This window comes from Doryrhamphus excisus, chromosome 9 (genome assembly GCF_030265055.1).
Source record: "Doryrhamphus excisus isolate RoL2022-K1 chromosome 9, RoL_Dexc_1.0, whole genome shotgun sequence".
NCBI lineage: Eukaryota > Metazoa > Chordata > Actinopteri > Syngnathiformes > Syngnathidae > Doryrhamphus > Doryrhamphus excisus.
In genome coordinates, this window is record NC_080474.1 from 17,215,875 (window position 1) to 17,229,743 (window position 13,869).

Here is a 13,869-nt window from a genome sequence, read left to right on the forward strand (position 1 = left end):
TTTTTTTTCTCCACAATTTATTAGGAGTGTACCAGTATGCCATTATTGTGGTTTGGTACATACCTCAGTTTCAAGGTCACAACGTCATTGTGCCTTGATTTTCTGCTTTAATGACTTTTAAACGAAAAAATAAAATGCAAATGTATGGCAAAAAAATTCTCAAATGAATGCAATTGTCAAATTAAAATAAAAAATACAGTACATAATGTATAGCATTAAAAAAACAACATTCTTATGTCAATCTTTTTTTTTAACCCACATTATGTTTGTAATACAACAACTTTCCCAATGCTAACAGTAAGTTATTATGTATTATTGTGGCTTTCATGTCTTCTGTATGAGGTAATATGTGTAAAAAGGTGACTATAGGGGTGTTATATCATGTATACAGCGCTCTATTCACCTGTCGTGTTCTACCATCGCCCCCATATTGTGCTTTAAACGGCTGTGCAGCTTGATATGAATTAAGCTATCCTGCATAAACACTGCTCAGACGGCTATGAATCAAATCTAGGAAAGTGACGATTCAGAATGGACACAGAGTAATTTGATACGGATGGAGAAGCCTCCAACTGCCGTTATTCTGACAGAGCAGAAGCACTCAGCGGCGGATTTAACAGGATAATGGTATTGGTTTCACATCAGCGCAGACCACAGTGGATGAACTGTGAAAACAGAGGTTTTTCTATCCCACGTCTCCCACTCTTTCACTGACTAATCATTCTTTAAGACCACCTACCCAGGCAACAAAAACACAATTGATTATCGAATATGGAAACCATCACTCCTGCTGGGGGAGGTCCTGGCATGTTGACCGGGCACACCCGCCGCCATGTCTTACTAACAGCCATGTGGGACTCTAACGTGATGCTGCTGCACAGCATTATTGATTTGTCTTTTACTTCGTTTCCCAAAACATAGCATGCTCACTGAGTTTAAATCCTTCCCATGAGTCGTTTTAACCAAAAACAACAGCAAATTCAGTCAGGCTTGGCAGATAATCTGACATACCTGACATTCACTATGTTGCAGTTGCAAAATTGCTCAATTTTTTACATTTGTATGTGAAGTCCCAATTTACATGTATCTCTAATTCCATTTGGGAAAAAGTATTGCGTTTCAATCGTAATGGTTTAATTTTATTTGAACATGCATCAGGTTACAATTGAATGCATCACAAAATCAATTCAAAGTTCCACATGTCCAAAAAGGAGTAGGAAGAAGCAAAGCTTATTCCGCTTATATTCAGCTTAATACTGTACAAAAATAATGGTGGCATCATTACTGAGACTTCTCTCCCTCCCTTGCAACGCCCCTTCCAGTGTGCAATACAACCATAGGAGTAAAAATGTCAACTTTATGTTAAAAATATCAACTTTATTCAGGGCAATGAGAGACATACAATAATTGTTATGCTATCTGCCGCTGTTGTTTACTTATCACTGACTAATCAAATACACATGCATTGTTTTCACTTGATTTCCATTCCTTTTTAATAAACAAATGAAGGTTTGGTGTTAAAATATGACTGCTTTTATATTTCTACACAATGAGGATGTGTTTAGACATCATGTCCTCTTATCCATTAACAAAAAATATTGATTTATTTCAGCTCCTGTGGCTTTAATTTGTCTCCTTGTTGATGTAAACATGTGCCCTCCTTCCAGCTTCCTCTGCCTATTTTGTGAATTAAATGTTGCACTGTTAGTCTTCCATGGAGAGTGGAATGCTGCGATGATCAAAGTAATCAAAGTGAATATTAGATCTGGGATCCCACATAGTCTACATGTGTTTATCTGACCTTTAACAAGTCAAACATGACCTAATTAAGGTCTTAAATGAGTTTTAAAAGGTTGCTTTCAACCCAGCTCTTGCAATATATATATATTTTTTAGTGAATGTAAACATTAAAGTGACAACATGAGGATGCAGTTAAAAGCATGCAAGGTTTAATGCTCTAGAAATACAAGTACAAATACAGAGTCCAAAAAGTCTTAGGAACGCAAATAACAAACAGAAAGTGATGACATATGTGCACCGTACTTCTAATTTTAGTACCTGCAGTCGACCATAAATACTTGACTTGCGCTCTCGTACGATTGCTGTGAGATGCACTCAGCTATGTTTTGCCTTTCATCCCATTTCACAGCCATGATGTCCTCTTAACAAGATGTCAGTCACAGCAGAGCTCTTAGCTGCTGCATATCGCTGAAAGATTTTGAGAATATACTGTATAATGACAGCGCATCCAGAGATCAATATGTGGCCTCCCTTTGGGCAGGGAGAGGCTAATCAGCAGGGAAAAACAAAATGTGCTCTTGTCCTGCAGGTTCGCTGCGGACACAAAGTGATGAGGAGGACGGACGATAGCTGGAGTCTGAAGGCTATGAAGGACGGTGTGATGGGTCGACTGTGAAATGAGGAAATTCACCTTTACAAGGACATCCAAATTTTGCAACGTTTCTGTTTGCATTAGGCAGACCTGAAAGTATTTTTTTTAGAGGGCAGTTAAAATAATGTCTAAATTCACTTAATTCTATCAATTATTGAATAAATATGCATGTTTAAGGAGTCACTGACTCTGGAGTCACTGAATTTCTGTGTTGGGTTTAAATTGCACAGCATGATGACACACCGTCACTAAGAATGCCAAGTATCAAATCATGCCAAAAGTGCTGACTTCAACCCTCATACAAGTTTTCAAATGGTGTAAATTGTAAACCAAGGTACACCCTGGACTGGTCGTCAGCCAATCACAGGGCACATATAGACAAACAACCATTCACACTCACATTCATACCTATGGACAATTTGGAGTCGCCAATTAACCTAGCATGTTTTTGGAATGTAAGGAAACCGGAGTACCCGGAGAAAACCCACACATGCACGGGGAGAACATGCAAACTCCACACAGAGATGGCCGAGGGTGGAATTGAACTCGGATCTCCTAGCTGTGAGGCCTGCGCACTAACCACTGCACTGCACCGTGCAGCCCAAAATCATAATACATTTATTTATTTTATTTGTATAGCGCTTAAAGACGCTTTACAGTGAATAATGTTGAGTTCAAAACAGTAAAAAACACATTAAAATACAACATTCTTCATTCAGTGCTAAAAACTAGTCAAGTATAAAAAGTTAGACATTAAAAAAGATTTTAACAGGTGGGTTTTGAGTTGCTTTTTGAAGGTTTTCTAGCTGTGAGGTCTGCGCACTAACCACTCGACCGCCATGCCACCATGTCGCCCTCATAGAAAAATTATTGCCAAAAATAAAAAGGTAAGAAACAGTACTGAATTCAGGAGGGGGGTCAATCAAATGCAGTTTTTTTTTTTTTAATGGGACGTATTGTTTGTTTGTATGAGGTCTGCTCATACTTAGACGTGTGTGAACTCATCTACATCCATACACGCCTAACACAAACCAATAAAATTGCATGGATGCACACACACACACACACACAAGCGGTTGAAATGAGTTTCCTCCATAGGGTGGCTGGAATCACCCTAAGAGATAGGGTCATCCTCGGTCATCCAGGAGGAGATCAGACTAGAGCAGCTGTTCCATCGAGAGGAGTCAGTTGAGGTGGGCCGAACACCTCTCCGACTTGTGTTCCAGGCATGCCCAGCCGGGATAAGGCCCCTGGGGCAGACCTAGAACACACCAAAGGGATTATTTCTCACATTTGGCCTTGAAACACTTTGGGGTCCTCCCGGTGGAACTGGAAGAGGTGGCCGGGGACCAGGAACTCACTTAAATATGCAAAGAAACCAAACCAAAGTGTGTGTACCCTGCAATTGGCTGGGGACCAGTCCAGGGGTGTACCTCACCTCTCACCCAAAGTTAGAAGGCACAAGTGGGACAAGTTTTTGTTTGTTTTTTTTGGCTTTTTCCTGATTACGGAGTCGCTACAGCAGATCTTTTGATCTGCATACAGATTTTGGCTTGAGCACTTTATATTCCGGATGCCCTTCCTGATGAATACCAGTGACGCCTACTGGTGGAGATTCAATTATTTAAGAAATTAATGGAAGAAACCAAACCAAGTTACAGGGTAGGGATTTTGGTGAAATTAATTCATAAATAAAACATCTGTCACATTTACATAGTTGGTAAATTGTAAATGCATGACTTCTATTTAACTTTATTCTTTCATAAATGTGTACGTATGTTTTCCCAATTGGGATTTTAGGCTATTGACTTATGATGAATGTGAATATATAGATGATATATAGATATCAATATATAATATATAGATATAATAGACGAATATGTCAGGAGACCAACCAAAGCTATGTGAAATATAATATATATAATATATAATATATAGACTCCAAAGGTCTAATTTGAAAACATACATAATGTGCAGTGAAAAATCATATAAAACAGAATATTGCATGCTTATTATCCCTTGCTTGTGACATGATAATACTGCAGTCGTAGTTTAATATAGCTATTTTATTACAGTAAGAGTGGCTACTAAATAAATATCTTTGATATTTAGTGTCATCTCAAGCAGAGTCTCAAGCAATTAATTAACGATGTTATGGCGTATGGTTAAAAATATATATATAACTATAAATAGGAGACCAGGTCACACAATACATAGTGATGACTTGATGGTAGGGTGTGACAAAAGATAACGTGGGACCATTTTGATATTATTCACTATTATTATTCATTATTCAGCTGGACAACATACGTACGCTATGCATTCACTCATTCACTCATACATTCTGACAAAAGTTCCTATAGCCTTCATCGTATTCCGTGAGCGTTATATTTATTCGAGTTCTTCTCCACCTGCTCTGCCAACTGTGGGTTTAATGAAGCTGTCATATTTTGATGACTCAACGTTTCTCACAGCACGAACAGTTAGCCAACGGGGAATTAGCAACACATTTAGTCGTGGCAGGTTTTTTCAAAATGCTTGTCTGAGCAATTTTCACAAAATCAACGCCGTCCCTTGTGATTGGTGTTTTACCTGTGATGACACAATCTTGTTTAACCTTTATAAAGAGTAGCACCCCAGTACTTGGGGTTGCTGAGTCGTCTCGGTATTGCTATGGTAAGCGCTCAATGTGCAGGAGATGCTTGATCTACAAACACGTTCCGCTCCGAAGACAGCATTTTAAGACATGTTTATGAGATTAAATAATAATGAATAAAAAAAAAACAACTGCACGGCGGTCGTGTGGTTAGCGTGCAGACCTCACAGCTTGGAGACCCGGGTTCAATTCCACCCTCGGCCATCTTTGTGTGGAGTTTGCATGTTCTCCCCGTGCATGCGTGGGTTTTCTCCGGGTACTCCGGTTTCCTCCCACATTCCAAAAACATGCTAGGTTAATTGGCTACTCCAAATTGTCCATAGGTATGAATGTGAGTGTGAATGGTTGTTTGTCTATATGTGCCCTGTGATTGGCTGGCGACCAGTACAGGGTGTACCCCGCTCCAGCAACCCCCGCGACCCTTGTGAGGAAAAGCGGTAGAAAATGAATGAATGAATGAATAAATAATATAAATAATGGCTGTCTTGCACACTGAAAGGGGCGTTGCAAGAGAGGGAGATAAAGGCCTATTGGGATTCTCAATAATGAGACCACTACACTGCTTATTTTTTAATGTCCATTTCATAGGAGCAGATATTTTGGCATGTATTTTGGCTTAATGAATAAGCACTGCACTTACAGCTGATGATTGAATCCCATCCGTGCTCAACCCCATGTTCTCCAATAAGATCCCACAACTAGATCCCTGCTATCCCTGCACCAACCTATCTGACCCATCTAAACTCCAATCTCAGTGAATGTTAACGTGACTGATGTTATTTTCTATCACTGTTTTCTCTCTTTCCTCTTTGTTTGTCCTCCTTTAAACCTTGTACTGTTCAAAGGCCGTAAAAAATAAAACTGCAATACAAATTGAGCAGGAAGAATATCCCACACTCAACCCTTTTTACAACAAATCTGTTTTGGCAAGATACACACCCGTACTGCATGACTAAGCTGCTGGACAGGACAGGCTAGAAGAAAAAAAAATATATATTTCGCCCAAAGGACAGCATGACAGATGTTGTGGTATATAGGAGCCTTAGGGTGTGCAGGAGCAGTAATAATGGGAGAAACATTTCCAGTGAATCTGCAATGGTTTTCCTTCGTTTCAAAATTGCTTCCACAATAAATCCCACAATGCGTTTGCGGGCAATAAATTTGCTACTTTTGTGAAACAATGACGTTGCAATCCCTACTTTTGACCTCTGACGTTGGTGTTGACGTTACAGGCCTGTGTGTGTTCATGTTACTGAAATTAATACATTTATTTAAACTTCTGCAGCAAAATATATTGCATGACAACATCCACTAGATGCTGTGGAGACTCTCCACCAGGTACAAGTGGACAGGGAATTATTTTTATTTAGATGTTGAAGCTTGATTGCGCAATTTGTGTGCCATGTCTGTACCATGTTACAGGTGCACCCAATACTTGTACCCTCAAAGGTAAAATTATTTATTCTTTTTTTTTCATCTTCTTCTTTCTCTTCTGGCTTTTTCCCTTCAGGGGTCGCCACAGCAGATCTCCTCCATCCAACCTTGTCTTCTGCATCTGTCTCTCTCACACCAACTACCCTCATGTCCTCCTTTACTACATCCATAAACCTCCTCTTAGGTCTTCCTCTACGCCTCCTACCAATATATTCACTATCTCTCCTCTGGACATGTCCGAACCATCTCAGTCTGGCCTCTCTGACTTTATCTCCAAGGTCTCTAACATGAAATGTCCCTCTGATGTACTTGTTCCTGATCCTATCCATCCTGGTCACTCCCAATGAGAACCTCAGCATCCTTATCTCTGCTACCTCCAGTTCTCCTTCTTGTCTTTTCCTCAGTGGCACTGTCTCTAGACCAAACAACATCACTAGTCTCACCAAAGGTTTTGTATACAGTATTTGTTATTCTCAGTAATATTTTGCTTGATTTGAGTTGTGGAAGTACACTTGAATGGTGAAACTTATGACGCGGCATGTAAATTTGTGTTTATAGAAACCTATTTGCATTCACAAATATTCAACAAAATATCACTTTTTGTAAGAACTTAAAATCAAATCAAATAAAAGTTGTCCATTCCTCTTCGTCACACAAACTCACACGGAAAAACCCATCCTCTGCTTAGCATTCAAGTCTTGTCTACTTTGAGCTGCAGCGACACAGACCCTTAGATTAATGACATGTCCACTCCTGATGAAAATTTTAAGACCAATTAAAAATGCACGTCAAACGGCAGCTGGCAATGTGGAGATGTTGCACGGGGGCATTCCTCATGACTGAAAGCCTTCATGATAATGACTGAGGTTTTCCAACAAGACAACACTGCTGTTCACTATGCCTGCCTGACTAAGTGGGCCAGAGAAATAGCGTCACTTTTTTGGACCATCCTGCGTGTTCCCATGATCGAAATCCAAATGAGAACATTTGGGGATGGATGGCATGGGTGGTTACAAAAATAGACATCAGTTCCAGACAGTGGATGCCCTCCATGAAGCCATCTTCACCACCTGGAGCAACATTTTCTTAGCCTTCTGGAGGTGATTAACAGGGATGGCACAGAATGGTTGTTGAAATAAATTGCTTACTCAGTGTTTTTGTCTCACGGCCAGGTCTTCTTTGAAGTTCTACTTAGAACCTCATTATGATCCAACAGTGTAAAATGTAAATTCTTGTAATTTTAAAACTGGTCTTAAAATTTTGAAAAAGTCCAGCCTTGCAAATCCTGGTCAATGTTCTTGAGTTTTAGTTTGACTTGGGCCACAGTTTTTATAGCAAACCCCAAAGGACAACAAAAAAGTAAATGTACAAGTAATATGAGTTTTTTTACATATACAGTAGTTGAATTTTACACATTCTTGGAAACTAAAATAATACTATAGTCTTTTGTATTCCCATAAATCACACATTATTTCAAAAGAAAGTTTTAAGCACTTTTTTATTTTTTACAGAAATGGAGGAAATGAATCAAAAGTGTTCACACATTCAGCAAGACAAAGTGTTGCTTTTTTTTTTCTCACCAGAGATTGTTGAAAATTTGCTGTGCTGATTGTGGAGGATTAAAAGCTTTTTGTAAAATGTATGGTGCCAAATGGGGATGAGTAAGCTGTCCCAAGAGCCAGAAATTGTTCTGGGCTGTAGTGAGTGAGGTTACATTGACACATAGAGAGAAAAATGACAGCACTACCAAAATGAGCTCATTCTTTTGCGCAGGCTGCTAAGCTTGGAAAGACACCCTCAACCACAGACCTTGGAGGAAAGGACTACTCAGGCTCTTTCCTTCAACTATTTCATATCTCCCGAAACAACATCATTTATTGCTTTACCTTTGGCATCCCCTCCATCCATTTTTTCATACCCATAATACATACCCAAACGTGCAGTATCAAAACACAAGGTACTCGAGTAGAGAACTCGAGAGGTTTCTGTAGAAACTGTGAATGCAGAAGAAGTGAAACTGAATTTAAATGTTATATACGAAATATGTGGAATTATGGGCAAAGTAGGAATTTTTGGAATGCGGGAAAGCCTGAATGGTAATGGTTTTATTTCATTTGAACATGCATCAGATTACAATTGAATGCATCACATAATCAATTCACAGTTGTCCGCATGTCTAAAAGGAGTAGGAAGAAGCAAAGCTTATTAAATCCAACCCCTAATCAGTAACTGTTACATTTGTTCACTTCCTGCTTTCCATAATACAGTTCAAGGAATGTGTTGAAATATGTATGAAAAAAATCTATTCATTTCAGTGGGAATTTTTGGAAGAGAAATGTCAGATTGTGGGATAACTGTGAACATTTGGAATGATGAAATTCAATTTCCTGAATTTTGTGAAAGAGCTTTTCATGTTGAAATGGTTTGAATTGGTTGAGAAAGTCGTGAGAATTCACATCATCAAAGATTGTTATGAAAATATGGATTTTAGGGAAAAGTAGGAATGCTTGGGATGTCGAATATTGTTTGTCAGAATTTGTGGAGTAGAGAACTCAAGAGGTTTCTGTTGAAACTGAATTGAAATGTTATACGAAATATGTGGAATTATGGGCAAAGTAGGAATTTTTGGAATGTGGAAAAGCCTGAATGGTAATGGTTTTATTTCATTTGAACATGCATCAGATTACAATTGAATGCATCACATAATCAGTTCCCAGTTCCACATGTCCAAAAGGAGTAGGAAGAAGCAAAGCTTATTAAATCCTACCCCTCCATCTGGTACTTTTACAATCAGTAACTGTTACATTTGTTCACTTCCTGCTTTCCATAATACAGTTTAAGGAATGTGTTGAAATATGTGTGGAAAAAATCTATTCATTTCAGTGGGAATTTTTGTGCCTGAATTTTGTGAAAGAGCTTTTCATGTTGAAATGGTTGGAATTGGTTGAGAAAGTCGTGAGAATTCACATCATCAAAGGATGTTATGAAAATATGGATTTTAGGGAAAAGTAGGAATGTTTGGGATGTCGAATATTGTTTGTCAGAATTTCCTAAAGGAGCGGATGATTAATGTTAAAATGGTATGAATGAGCTGAGAAATGTGGAACATGCATTGAGAGAGAAAGACAGGGAGGATTACTCATAGAATTTATTTTAGACTGGCGGCTTTCTTAGTGTCTTTATTAATGTTGGAATGATGTGCAGAAGACATAAACTAGCTTTGAATGTGACTCAGGACAATGGCTGTTTCCAAATTCAGGGTCTGCACCTGTCATAGTGCGCATTTAAGGGCTGCCGATGTCATTGCAGTCTGTCTTAATTTGATAAAATGTGAAGGCTCCTCCGAATGAAGCCGACTAATGTGTCCTCCTTCAGCGCTGGATCAGAATGTACCTTTTGACAGTCTATCACAGCCTTACATATAGCAACATTTTTTGAGTGCTTCAGTCCAGCCCTGGGAAATATTTCAACATTGCATTACACAGACAAAGCAGCCGCTTCCCAATTAGTGACGTTCAAATACACAGTGGCTGTGGAAGGAAGATGCTGAATTGTTCTCATTTTCCTCTCGTTTTTTCAATTACGGTCCAGGGCAGTTTAGTACAGGTAAGTCCTTCGTGGGATCAAACCAACTTCCTTCGGAATGAGAACCAAAGCCAACGCCTGTTAAGAGGGTGGCGTTTACCTATGTACATTCGCACAGCCACACTAAATAACAGGGATGACTGTATAAGTGTACACATCCCTCATTTATTACAGGTCATAAGTCAGTTTCCATGAAGTAGGATTCCTTATATACTGTATAAATGGACTAGTTTTGTAATTATAGCACAAAAAAAACTGTTTCCAAACTATTAAATGCTTTGTTTTAACATCGAGCCCACCAGACATGAACTATCACTAACACTACACCTCCTTTATTTACGTAATTAAACCTTAGTTGTTTATAAAGAAATAAATCCAAACTACAGACAAATATTTAGACAACAATAACAATAAAACGATACCAACGTTTTATTTTATTTTTTTAAATGAAGCAGTTATACAGGAACCTTTGGTTTTGAATTCATTATAAAAAGTCAACAATGTTATCTTATTTTCTCTTGGCTTCACGGTTGGGTTGCATTCAGGCTCCTTGACTGAAAACGTAATTTACAAAGCAAGTTTAAATAAAACAGGGCTGAGACCTGTGAGGAAAATTAATTTGAAGATAATTGTAGAAAAAAAGGGATGCGCCTGATGAACAAGCATTAGGTCAGGCCATTTTTTGGCATCTCCAGATGACTTGCTGAGCAGCAGATGGTAAAAACTAAATCACTTGACTGCAGCTTCATGCATGGTCCTCTACTGCCACCTGCTGGTCACACACGGGGAAGGATTCTTTTTGATGGTTGACTCCTATTGCCATCATGTTGGAAATTGAATGACGGTTGCAAAGAAAGCTTTTAACCTAAACCAGGGCTGTCAAAAGTTTGACCTGGGGGGGACATTTTGGGGGATTACTCCGTACATAAAATTAGAAATAACCATTTTTTTATGTTCAATTTTAAAAACTGCAGATTTGTATAGGAGCAGAGCTTCGTGGTGGCCAATGGTGGCCATGGTTGCTCCCACTGACCATCCATCCCTCCAAACAGTTTCTCCAGGGTCTTAGCCCTCCATGGCACAGGTTTGACACCTATTGACAACTATTGCCACTCCTATATGAGTAATGGTCTTATCTTGGCCACCCCAGTAAAATATTATATTAAAATAATACTAATGAATGGCCACTCCAAATGGTCCATAGGTATGAATGTGAGTGTGAATGGTTGTTTGTCTATATGTGCCCTGTGATTGGCTGGCGACCAGTCCAGGGTGTACCCCGCCTCACTCCTGAAGACAGCTGGGATAGGCTCCAGCACCCCCCACGACCCTCGTGAGGAAAAGCAGTAGAAAATGAATGAATGGATGAATGAATAATGCTAATGAATTTGATTTACAGAGTGCCGTTACCTAAAGCGCTTCACAGTGAGACCACATCTGTAAATTGTCCCAAGCTAGTCTGGAATGACCTAAATCTCATTGTAACAGTGCACAGAATCCATGACCCCTCTACCAATCATTAGGATCCATTACTCTTTATTCTTCTTCTCAATAGTTATTATATATAGTTCAGTTATTATATAGTTCAGTTATTCTTCCTCATTGTAGCTGAACAGGCACACACTGCCTTCTGGTATGGTAGATTGTTCTTGAGTGAGTTTCATGTGAATAAGATACAGAATTGAACTGAATTAATTTTTCAATCTTAACATACAAATAACAATATTTTTTTCTTCTATTTAGCACCAGCACTTGCATGCATACTGCCTACTGTAGTTGTTGTGTTGAAACGTCCAATGCTCCTGACACACCTTGAGACGCAAATTGCACTTGGCTTGCACTCGACTGCTTTGCACATAAAGTACCGCTACACGGCCAACATGACAACAACCCTATAGGCTAATTGACTCACACTCGAGCAACTGTGCTAGCTCGCTAATGCGGTGCATTCAATTGCAACCACTTCATCTCTGGTTAAGGCAGCGATTTCAAATTCATGGCCCACGGGCCAGACCATATTTTGTCTCCTCGTACTTGACTTCAAAGTTTAGTGTAGACTGTGACAGAAGCTGCAATATCTTGGTAAGAGGCCACAACAAAGATGCAGAGTAATAAACATTCATTCCTTTTCTAACGCTTTTCCTCACTAGGGTCGCGGGTGTGCTGGAGCCTATCCCAGCTGTCTTCGGGACTGGTCGCCAGCCAATCACAGGGCACATATAGACAAACAACCATTCACACTCACATTCATACCTATGGACAATTTGGAGTCGCCAATTAACCTAGCATGTTTTTGGAATGTGGGAGGAAAACCGGAGTACCCGGAAAAAACCCACGCATGTACGGGGAGAACATGAAAACTCCACACAGAGATGGCCGAGGGTGGAGTCGAAACCCGGTCCTCCTAGCTGTGAGGTCTGCGCGCTAACCACTCGACCGCCGTGCCGCCAGTAATACACATTAAGTGTTCAATTTCAGCGTTTAATTACACTCAATGACTTCATTTTGGTTAACAAATTCAGCCTGATCAACTATTGAACACGAAAATGGAAGATCCGGAAGAGAATAAACTTTGTTAAGAATGATACAGTCGATCTATCAAAACCAGTTTACCCCCGCCAACTTCACCACCGCCACCATTATGCCCTTTGTGAGAATAAAGTGGCTTCTTGAGCAAAAAAATTCAGAAACACAAATTATCCACTAAATCCACAAATCAATGAATGACATCATCACACACACCCCCGCCAGTCCCCCCCCACACATCATTACATCCTACCCATGTGTCCTTTTCCCATTGTATTTCAGTACAGGGTCTTATCAGCCAAGATTGCTTCCCAGCTCAAGGTCACTCCCCCTCATTCAGCTCCCTCTGCTTGAAGTATTGATGCTAGTAGATCCATGGCTTTTGGCCACTAAAGCAAAATCGATATCCCCGAGCGCTTAGTGCTTGTGCTCTAATATCCTCCAAACACCAACTGCCAAAATGTTTATGCTGTATTCATGGCACATGGACACCCAGAATGACAAGGAATGACACAGCGGGTAACTTAGACGGATAAGAAATCAACCATTGTGTCATGAATATCACAAGTATAAATATAACACTGACTAGTACTGACACTGGCGTATTATGTTAGGTACTGTACAAGTTAATGGCAGCTCAGCGTTTCTTTCACTTTCAGTTCATGTGTTGCTGATGAGAGTGAGTTATTGATGCGGCGTTTAGATCAGGGTGAATAGCCTCATTTCGAACAAGGTCTTTCTTCTTTCACAAGGAGTGCAGATATCTCTTTGTTGTGTTTACTTGAGAGAAAACACTGGCGGGTTTGACAAAACAGCATTTGCATTAAGAGGCCAAGTTCTCAACTTCCCATCACGCTGATTGCTTTTGGATTGGAGGATGTTTCACAGGTGTGTACTCAGACCACCACTACGCCTTTCCAGATGGCGACACAATGCAAACATGCTCCGTGGATCTCATAGCTCGGTCTGTGTTTGCATGAGATTAATTGATGCTGGGACCTCTTGACTTGATGAACTTCTCAGTACTGCATCCTCGTGGACAAACAATAGCAGAAAACAAGGGTGTGGGGGGGGAGTTGTCGCTGTGCAGGCAGACGTCCCTGCTGTGCGTCTAAAATGTCGCAGTGGGAGGTACTGAGTGTCGACATTCTTAACTCATTCTATCCCAGACATTTTTCAAAAGACAACTCCTTCCGTGCTGGCCATTTTAGATGATTTACAATGATATTTCTAAGCACACAGAATATTGTGTTCTATGGCTATATAAACATGGAAC